A 10124-nucleotide genomic window follows, 5' to 3' on the forward strand; every position below is an offset into this window, starting at 1 on the left:
CTCGGGTCTCTTTGGTAAACCTTTCACGGTTAAAGAGTTTAAATCGGAGGAAGCTTAGGGAGGGATCCCTAATCAGTACCACATCAAGAGTCAAGCTTACGTTCAAAATGGTTGTCACACCCCAATCGATGGCAGAAACATCAGGGCGCGGCACTGAGCGAAACAGATTGTTCATGAGTTTCCACAACAACTATTAAATTACCAAATACTTAACGTTAATATCCCATACTACTAACAAATAAAGTAAAAATAGTTATTACAGATAATTGTCTCAAAAACAAGCAAACTGTTCCGACAACTCAGATTTTTATTAAGTTTGTTTCTAGACTCCATCCTAGTCTTGATTCCAGCAATTAACAAGCAAGCATCCTAAGCATTCAAACACCTGTCACATATGTTAAAATAGAGGTCAATACACATAGTGCAAAGGTGAGCATACAAGTTTGATAGATATAATAGAGTTTGAAATCGTTTACACATAACCAACATGTATAAAGTGAAGGCTAGTAGGTTATCGACAGAGAAATATGCACAGACGTGACTGCGAGTTGTAGAATGCGCAACACGTATCCCCACTGGGTTACGTGAACTAAAGCCCTTAACAACCCCTGTCCACGACAGGTGCTGAGTCCAAACTATAGTACTCTCGTTGCTAAGGTGTCAGGCAACAATCACTGTGTTAACATAACATACAAGCATTTATCGAATAACATGTAGCATGCAATAACGGTTAGTGTATAAATAGTGTTTGCGTTGTGTGTAGATTGTGATTTAGAATATGTAACGTATGTAACACCCAAAAGTGCATACAACAAAAAGGGATCGAGTATACTCACAGATTGTGTTTAACAAGTAAACACTCTCTTTGATTGAAGGGAGCGCTTGAGAGAGATTAGCCTAAACAGTTAACGATAGCATAAACGATAAGCGGCGCGTAAAACAGTGCAAGAGTGATAAGTGTCGGATGGTAATCCGATCGGATGGCAATCCGATCGGATGGCCATTCGATTGGATTGACACCTTGATGTGTTTGTATATGATGGTTTGCCTTTTGAAGTTTTTGTTGTAGCATTTTGAAAACAGAGAAGTATCTCTACCCTTCAGGTAGATCGATCGAACGGCGGTTAGATCAGACGACGATCCGTTCGGCGAGGTATTTCTCAGAGAACAAGTTCACAGCAGTGTTGTCACTTGATCGGATGGTCTACCGATCGGGTGGCAATCCGTTAGGCTTGGTAATGCATTGAACATGTTGAAATTTGTTTAAGTGTTGAAGTCCCAACGTCACCTGCTTGGATGGTCGTTCGATCGGATGGCAATCCGATCGGACGGTAATTCGTTCAACGTTTAGTTCCTTGAAAAGTTGGAATAAAAGTTTAAGTGTGGGACCAAGTGTAAGCCGATCGGGGGGGCTGTCTGATCGGATGGCAATCCAATCGGACGGCAATTCGATTGGACGGCAACCCATCCCAACGGCCTGATCGTCTTGACACTTGATTGTTTTGATAGTTTGCAGTTTTGATCGAGACGGTGTGATAACGCATTAAACAACAGAACCTCATCAAGACTCAAGTGATCCGATCGAACAGGAATCACCCTAGTCCGAACAGTTAATTGTTTGAGACACCGGTTCATGTTCAACCCGTAATCGGTTGTCTCTTAGATAGAATTCAGATCTTGAACCAATACATCACTAAGAAAGAGTAGAAGATCAGAACTAGTTCTTATTCTATCGGTTTTGAGTGCATTGAGTGTAACAGAGTTGAAAGAACGTTAGAAAACCATCTTTCAATCCTTTTCACCATGAATATGTTCAGATCTATGCAAGATCTTTGTTCATTCATGTGGAAATCGTCCAGATCCAAGTTGTTCTTGGTGGGTTGAAGCCAAAACATGAAGTTCATAAGAACTCCATGATGACATCACCCTAGAACACCTCAAATCCACTGATTTCACGGTTAAAAGTTAAGATTCAAAAGAAAGAATGATGAAGAAGTGTGTGTAGATCGTAGAAGTACAAGATTTAGGTTAAAAACTTACAAGAATCGCGAGAAATCGAGAGAAAAGAGAGCTTGAGTGCGGCTGGGTCGAGTGACAGCTGTCACATCAAGAGATGTGACAAGTGAAGGTATTTATAGGGTTTCCCAAAAAGGAAAGTGCAAGGGGTCGAGTGAGTCACCGATCGGATGACAGTCCGATCGGATGGCAATCCGATCGGTTGGCCATCCGATCGAGCGGTCACTCGATCGAGTGGCTCCGACGATTTGAGTTGCGGTGTTTCGTTTTGTGCCTTGGCTTTTGCGATGCTTTTTAGTGAGTTTCGAGTTTGCGATGAGATAGATACACAAATACTATATCTAACATACAATCATCCTAAGTAACTGGCGTTTAGTGTTTGCGATTCGATTGTATAGAGTTACGATTGCGTTTTGATTAATCACCACAAAACATAAAGTAAATAAACATGCACCGTAACACATAAATAGCACACACACATAAAACAATATGCAGAACACATAATTCGAGCTGCGAATGCGATTGCGATGCGATAAGCGGTTAGAGCGATAAAACAAGCGATAAAACATGTGATGAATAACGATGAAACCTCGATTATTAACATGTACTCCACATAATACAACTAATGCGATAAAATAAATAGATTATCTACAAGTCAAAACAGGAGTTAAGCAAGGAGTGACTGGTCGCAATTAGCAATCTTTTCTTCCTTTGACTTAAATCTTGACTTTGACTTTCGAACATGGGGTGTTACAGCCTCCCCTAGTTGAGGGAATTTCCTCCCGAAATTAGGCCGAAGCTGTAACAAACAACTGCGGGTACTTCGCCTTCATGTCTCTTTCGAGTTCCCAAGTGAACTCTGCGCCTCGTTTGCCTTCCCAGCGAACTTTCACAATGGGAATGCGTGAGCGCCTGAGCTGCTTGGTTTGTTGGTCCATGATCTCGACAGGCTTCTCCACGAAGTGTAGTGTTTCGTTTACTTGGAGATCCTCAAGTGGTACGTGCAAATCATGCTCAGCCAAGCACTTTCTGAGGTTTAAAACATGGAAAGTCGGGTGGACGTTGCAAATTTCCTCCGGTAGTTCGAGTCTGTAGGCCACTTTTCCGATGCTTTCCAGAATCTTAAAGGGTCCAACATATCGAGGCGCGAGTTTCCCTTTCTTGCCGAATCTGACCACACCCTTCCAAGGTGATACCTTTAGGAGTACGTAGTCGCCAACGTCAAATTCAAGGGGCTTGCGGCGTATATCGGCGTAACTTTTCTGACGACTCCGAGCTTTCAGCAGATTGTCTCGAATTTGGAGGATTTTTTCAGTCGTTTCCTGCAGTAGCTCAGGACCGGTTATTTGCGAGTCACCGATCTCGTGCCATACATGAAATAAAGTTTATAGAAGGCTCGAGTTAACGGGACTCAAAATAAACTTAGTCATAATTTCCCCAGACCCACTGAGTTAACTAGGAATGTTTAACCTAGTTAATAAATGAGAACATTGCTATTAAAATAAATAGGTTGTGGCCTACTTAATAATGAACCAAACACGAGGGGTTAAAGTGGGATAACCTGAAAGGTTGTTTAAACAAATCAAAACACAAACACACACATACGTGTGTGTTCTAGATCGAACAGGAGAAGCTCCCCATGGAGCCAAACCCTAACCTTCAACAAATCCATCCGATTGAAGGGCCAAATGAAGCTCAAATTCACAATCGAACGTGAATTAACGATCACCCGAACAAGAGGATCATAAGGTAAGTAAAATCTTGATGATTCGTGAAGTTTTAAAAATTGGATAATCATCCTAATCGCGAATTAGGCATGGATTAGAGAAGCTATGGCTAGATTAGTGATGTATATTTGCTTAGGAGCAAAACCCTAAGTGAAAATCATACATAACATGCTATGAATTGAAGGATTGGATAATTTACCACACTAGATTAAGTGGGTTTTAACCATAGGGAGAACTTGATGATATAATTGTGGTTAGGATCATCATATAAGATTGTAATCAAGAAATACTTGAACAAAATAGTGTGTTCAAGTACATGATCATACTTACTAGGAAACGGGTGGTATGATAAAATGAAAATAATGATATATTCTTGATTAGAATGATGTTTAATATCATCACGTGTTAAAATGATTAAACCGGTAACCTAAGAATGATGCTTATCGGATAATTGATAAAGTATATGATTGAATGATAAATTCGACATAAGAAGCGTAGGATGGAATAATGGTAAATGATTATGATTAATCTAACCATCTTACAATTACAATGATAGTTTGACGCTTGGCAAGCTAGGTGGAAGCTTGGGAAGGAAGCGGATCAAACGAATCAAAGAAAAAGAAAAAAGCATAATCCGGATGCAAGGTAAGTATAGCTTACACTAGTCTTATATTCTAGAGTATTCTCTTATCATATTAACTACAGATAAGATAAATACATAATTGAGAAATGAATTACAAGTAAAATGACCGCACGATGTAAATCGGAGCGAGTCATATAGTCGAGATGAAAATACATGTCATCTCGCTAATATAGTCGGTCATTTAGACCAAACGGGTCAAAAGGTGAAGATACCCTGATTTCAGGAATAAATGTCGAAATGATATTTGCCTCGCTATTACTTAGCAATTATTATAGCAAGGCATTAAAACGGGTCAATACATTGACCCGAGCCAGGTATGTGTAATAAGAGTAATTACTCATTTAGAACGTAAGGTTCAATGAGTATTAAATGAAGTCTTAGATAGACCATGGGTTACTTGAATGGGTAAACCGAATGTTTTAGATGAGGGTTGTTGCGTTTTGAAAAGCTTAGAGACTTTTCAAACAAGATCATAACTAAAAAGAAGGATCATGGGTCAAACATGCTTTCAAAAGTCTTTATCATAAATGAAAGGCTAAAACGGACTAAAACGCCCTCGTAAGCTAAATTGGGTAAACAACCCTTAGAGGTTGTTTGGAAACGAGTTTTATGACCAAGTAAATATTTAGGACGAGTATAAAAAGAGAAAGATGAGAATCTTTGATCAAATGACTCGATATGAGTCTTTGCCGTAAATTAATGATCCGAGTGGGTAAAACTCGGATTATATAGATCACCGCATTAAATCCACCACAGATATAGTTGTGGTGGAAGATCACACGATAAGAAATGCAGAAATGTTAAGCTAGAAACGAATGAATGCAATTCGTGCTTAAAATATGCTTAAAGGCCCTTAATGGGTCAAAATAAGCATATATGCGAAAATGGGTTTAAGAATGTATACAAACCCGTGATTCGAACCTAATATGATAGACAATATAGAAATTATGAGGTTCATGAGAAATAGGGATCAAACAAACATGTTTGTTCGATAAAATTATGAATGGGTCTAAACTTTGTAAAAGAGTATTAAGCCGAAGGCTTAAAAGTCTAGATTTTTTTTAATACGGATGTCGGATGTTAACTCCATATGATGGAGAATTAAATTACGATCACATAGGAAAAAGAATCGTGTAAAACGGACAAATAACGAAAAAGTTATGCTCTTTTCCGTAAACTTAAGGTTGGCTGGGAATATGCAGCTGCAGATCAAAACATTCTGTCGAAATGGAGGCGTGGCGTCGCGCGACGCCCAAAGGGTTTACCGTGGCGCGCGGCGACGGCGTAAAAACTTGAAATTTTTGTTTATTTTGATTATTTGACCCATTTACCTTGATGTACTTGTTATTTAACCATCAAAACTAACTTTTAAGTTGGTTTTGATCATAGGTGAAAGTCGAGAGTCCCGGATGAAAATCAAGCGACGAACAAGAACCAAACACACGTTAAATGAAGCTTCTGCGTTAAACCTTGTTTTGTTTTGTTATAAGTGAATTATGTAAACACTTATAACTATGTCTTGAAATGTTTTTTTAAACATATGGGAATGTTGGCATGACAAGTCTTTGTAAAGTCACATTTTTAGTATTAAAATGCGTATTTTAAAGTTGTAATCGTGTAAATTTCCAATGTGGGTCTTACAAGTTGGTATCAGAGCCCTGGTTTAAGAGATTCAAGTATTGTAGGGAAAACCATGTTTGAACTTAAACCTTATGCTTTTGATAAAGATTGGTGTTCGGTTCAAGGCTTGATTGCAAAATCCGGTAAGTTATTCAATACATTAACGGTTTAGCATGTTAAAGTGTTGTAAACAACAAATAGGGATATTGCGTAATATACGTTATCCCAATTAAATGACGGATATAGTTAATGAAGTTACGTGTGTTGACACGTATAGTAGAAGCCTTGTATTATAATACGGGCATTTATTGATATTGACGTTACTAATATTTGTAAACATTTAAAGTTGAAGGATCCTCGTATCTGAAGATGACGAGAGTCTAAGGATCTATTCATATGATGAAGATATGGTCTGAAGTATGACAAGTACGTCATACATGCCAAAGACATGAATCAAGAAATGATCTCGAATGAAAGATCGGATAACAAGGATAGTTATTAGGGCGAGTATCTATAAGGTACACGTCTTAAACTTATAGTATAAACAGTAATATGCAACAAATACATTGTGAATGACAGTTGCATATAAAATATGAAACTTGGAAACCTGGATAGGTGACCTATCCAGGACGACGTTTCCAAGAGAAACTCAGTAGAGTTACATATTATTCACAATCTGAATAATAAGATAATAACTGCATTTAGTTTAAATATAAACTTGGACAAGAGTAATCATCCAAGTAAGAATTCTCAATATAAATCCTGTTGAGGAAAAATAAAGATCACATCAACGAATGTGATTGTATGAATGTTTATAAAAATGGGACATTTAAAATGTTCAAAGATAAAACGGGTAGAACCAATAATTGTTACTTGACAATTAATTATAGTTTTACTAAATAAAATAAATCAAGAGATTACTTACATGGGACGTGATGTGGTAATTATAATAAGGTCATGTGTACCATGCGTTGATCGCTTACTCTGGCCAAGTAAGTAGTGAACACATGATACCATGAGCTTCTTATATTGAGCATATTTATGTCCGATGTAGTAAAGTGGAGATGGATAAAGAGTTAAAAGAGCCTTAGGGTCAAGAAATCTTATGGGCATACTTGTATAAATGGCTTTCGAGGAAACCATAAAAACAAAGTATGGCGCACATAGAATAAATGACCCAAGGAAATTCGTGACATAAGTCATCTTGTACGAAAGAGCCACGATATAAATGACCCATAGGGTCATAGAAACAAAGTTATTGCCCACACAGAAAAGACAATTGAAGTCGCTGACTTTTGTCATATTAAAAAGGAAGGATGATGATGATGATGAGCATCATTCAGAATTTATAAGACCGTCAAGGATGGTCAGATAAAGAATAAATGTTTGGTTAAATAAAGCGATGGATTTCGCTAAGACAACCAAACAAGTCAAAACGAAGTTACAATGCATACCGTAAAGGATGCATTAATGATGACTTCAGCAAAATACCCGGTTGATGGGTAAAGATTTAAATACATGCGTACACCGAGAGACGGGAACACGGGTTAAAAGTCAAAGGACTCGGATTATGAGTTATGACTGAAAGATGACAAAATATCGCAATTAGAAATTGTGATAATTATGTTCAACTATTTTGAGGTTGAACAGAGTCAATAAAGAACAAAGTTTGACTGTTCACAAGTGATGCATTTCACATAAACAAGTCAAACGGGTTAAATACAAAGTAATGCCAGATGGCATAAGAAAACGATTGTAGATACAGATTACAGTCAAACTTAATGGATTTTAAATATGAAAACAAATGATTTTCAAACATGGAAAGAATGATCTACGGGATCATTATAACCTATGGGATATAAACAGTGTAAAGGTCTACGGGACCACAATGACCTTGGGAGTCATCAATAAAAAAAGAAAAGAAATATTTTCGATAATGAAAAGTTATATCAACTTAAACAAGACGAGACGCGATCACGGTCAAGAAAAGTAATGTGAAGTATAATCACATTGTAGCCCGAGCTATGGATATAAAGTAACTGGACTAATAAGTCGAGTTAGCGAGACCGGTTAAGGTCAAAATTCAAATTAAGAATTTGATTAATACGCTCTTCATTATGAGAATTAGCGTAGAATAATTATACTTTATAAATCCACATGACCAAGTGGCAAATGTTGACACCACAAGCGAAGTGTCGGGAATTCAAATCGAGCAAAAGCACGATTGAAAGATAAAGCTATAAGATATGTGATTGTATGTTTATGAGAATTATATTGATAACATTTTTAGAACTATCTTAAATAATTAAGATAAAATTCAAGAAATTCGATTTGCTCGTACGCGGTGGATTCCGTATGTTACATCCGTTTTTCAATAAAGTTAGATTACTCACAAAAGGATGGTTTTTCGGACAATTAAAGTGCCAACTTAACACATAATAAAAATTTACAAAAATTGGGCATGACCCGTTCGTAAAACGGACGTCACCCCTGTTTTGACATAATAGACAATGTTCACATAAAACCCTTTTTACACTAGACCATCCCAAACAAAACAACAAGTTTTCAAATCTAAAACTTCTAACAAGGTTAAACAAGTAACAAAAACATAGACCCAAAAGCATGCATGTAAACTTGCGGAAGCGCTTAGTTTAATGAGGCTTGAACATGTGCTCGCTCCATGTCTCCAAATCGCCTATAGAGGTGCTTTACCTACATAAACATTCAAATTTAAAAAAAATTAGTGATCGCCATAGAAAATCATAACCTTACGTTTTAGCTCTTTCCATATAAAACCTTCTTATTCTTAAGCATACAACAACCCAATAATTGGGTTAGGCATAACCACTTTCGTAGAGAGTTTGACATACACATTCGACCCGTTTAATTGGGTTTAGCATAAACACTCTCGTAGAGAGTTAAGCATACCGTTCGACCCATAGAATTGGGTTTAGCATAGACACTCTCGTAGAGAGCAAAGCATACACATTCAACCCGTGAAATTGGGTTTAGCATAACTCAACATTACTTTCGTTAACATACCCAAATCCACAAGGGATTTCTCGCTTACTTACTACATTGTCACATTCATTATACAAGGATAGCTTTACATTAAATTTAATATAATTGGGAAATATAATAAAGATTCATATAAAACGAAACATACCTCGATCTTGCGCGCCTTCCGGTTTCTTGGTGCTTGTACCTTCTTCCTTTATGCCTACATCACGACATTCATTCCTTTATTTAGTTTATTGCTTCATTCTACCATTTTTCCAAAATACACATACATTCCTCATTTAGGCATTTTATCGAACACATGGTAGGCATTATGGATATGGTACAAGGTACAAGTCTATAAAGCATGTTCCATGAGTTTATGATCACACAACAATCTCATTCATTCAATTCCACATAGTTATTTTATTCTACATCAATCTAATTATCATTCTAGTACTAAAATCAAAATCATACATCAAGATAACAAGGATTCTTAACACTATGATCCTACTAGTCTTAATTCAACTTCAACAAATGGGGTTTAACCAATATACTTCCTATAAGCCAGAAATCAACATGATTCTTGTTCTAGAGAGAAATTCTAACTAAGATTTCTCCTTTTTGATACAAGAATTCGAGATTTGGTTGAACCCATCTTTCTACAATTCATAACTTTCAAGATTAAAACTCACCTCTTTACTAGCCAAGGTTAGATGCTTGATTTTTAGGGCTCATGCATAGGAATTTCACACAAATTGTGACTCAATTCGCTTGATTTCTAGTAGCTAGGGTTTGGCTCCCCTTTTCTTCCTCCCCTGGATCGTACGAACACACACACACACACCAGTGTTTGTGTTTTTGTTTTTAATTATTTCTTAATTAACCCATTTATTCACTAATTACACAACTAGCCCTCCCACTTAGAGAGTGTATTTTACTTAAGCATTTTTATTTAACTAGTTATCTCTATACCATGACTTTCATTAACCAAGTTAATTCCTCTATTTATCATTTGCCATTTTGGGGTGTTACAAGTCTACCCCCCTTAAAGGAGGTTTCGTCCCCGAAACCTGATCATAATTTAAATATTGACATACCGAAAAGAAAAGGATAGTGCC

The 10124-nt window shown here is 37.0% G+C and overlaps 1 long non-coding RNA gene across 1 annotated transcript; it reads right to left on the reverse strand.

Annotated features, from left to right (window-relative positions):
- Positions 1-8434: 8434 nt before the first annotated feature.
- LOC110902765 lies at positions 8435-9774 on the reverse strand. The gene is made up of 3 exons (XR_002571404.2): positions 9699-9774; positions 9173-9226; positions 8435-8718 (listed from the first exon to the last, which is right to left on the reverse strand). It is a non-coding gene; the product is annotated as an uncharacterized LOC110902765 (long non-coding RNA).
- Positions 9775-10124: the final 350 nt, after the last annotated feature.

The sequence above is a fragment of the Helianthus annuus genome, chromosome 13 (assembly GCF_002127325.2).
Source record: "Helianthus annuus cultivar XRQ/B chromosome 13, HanXRQr2.0-SUNRISE, whole genome shotgun sequence".
NCBI classification, from domain to species: Eukaryota; Viridiplantae; Streptophyta; class Magnoliopsida; order Asterales; family Asteraceae; genus Helianthus; species Helianthus annuus.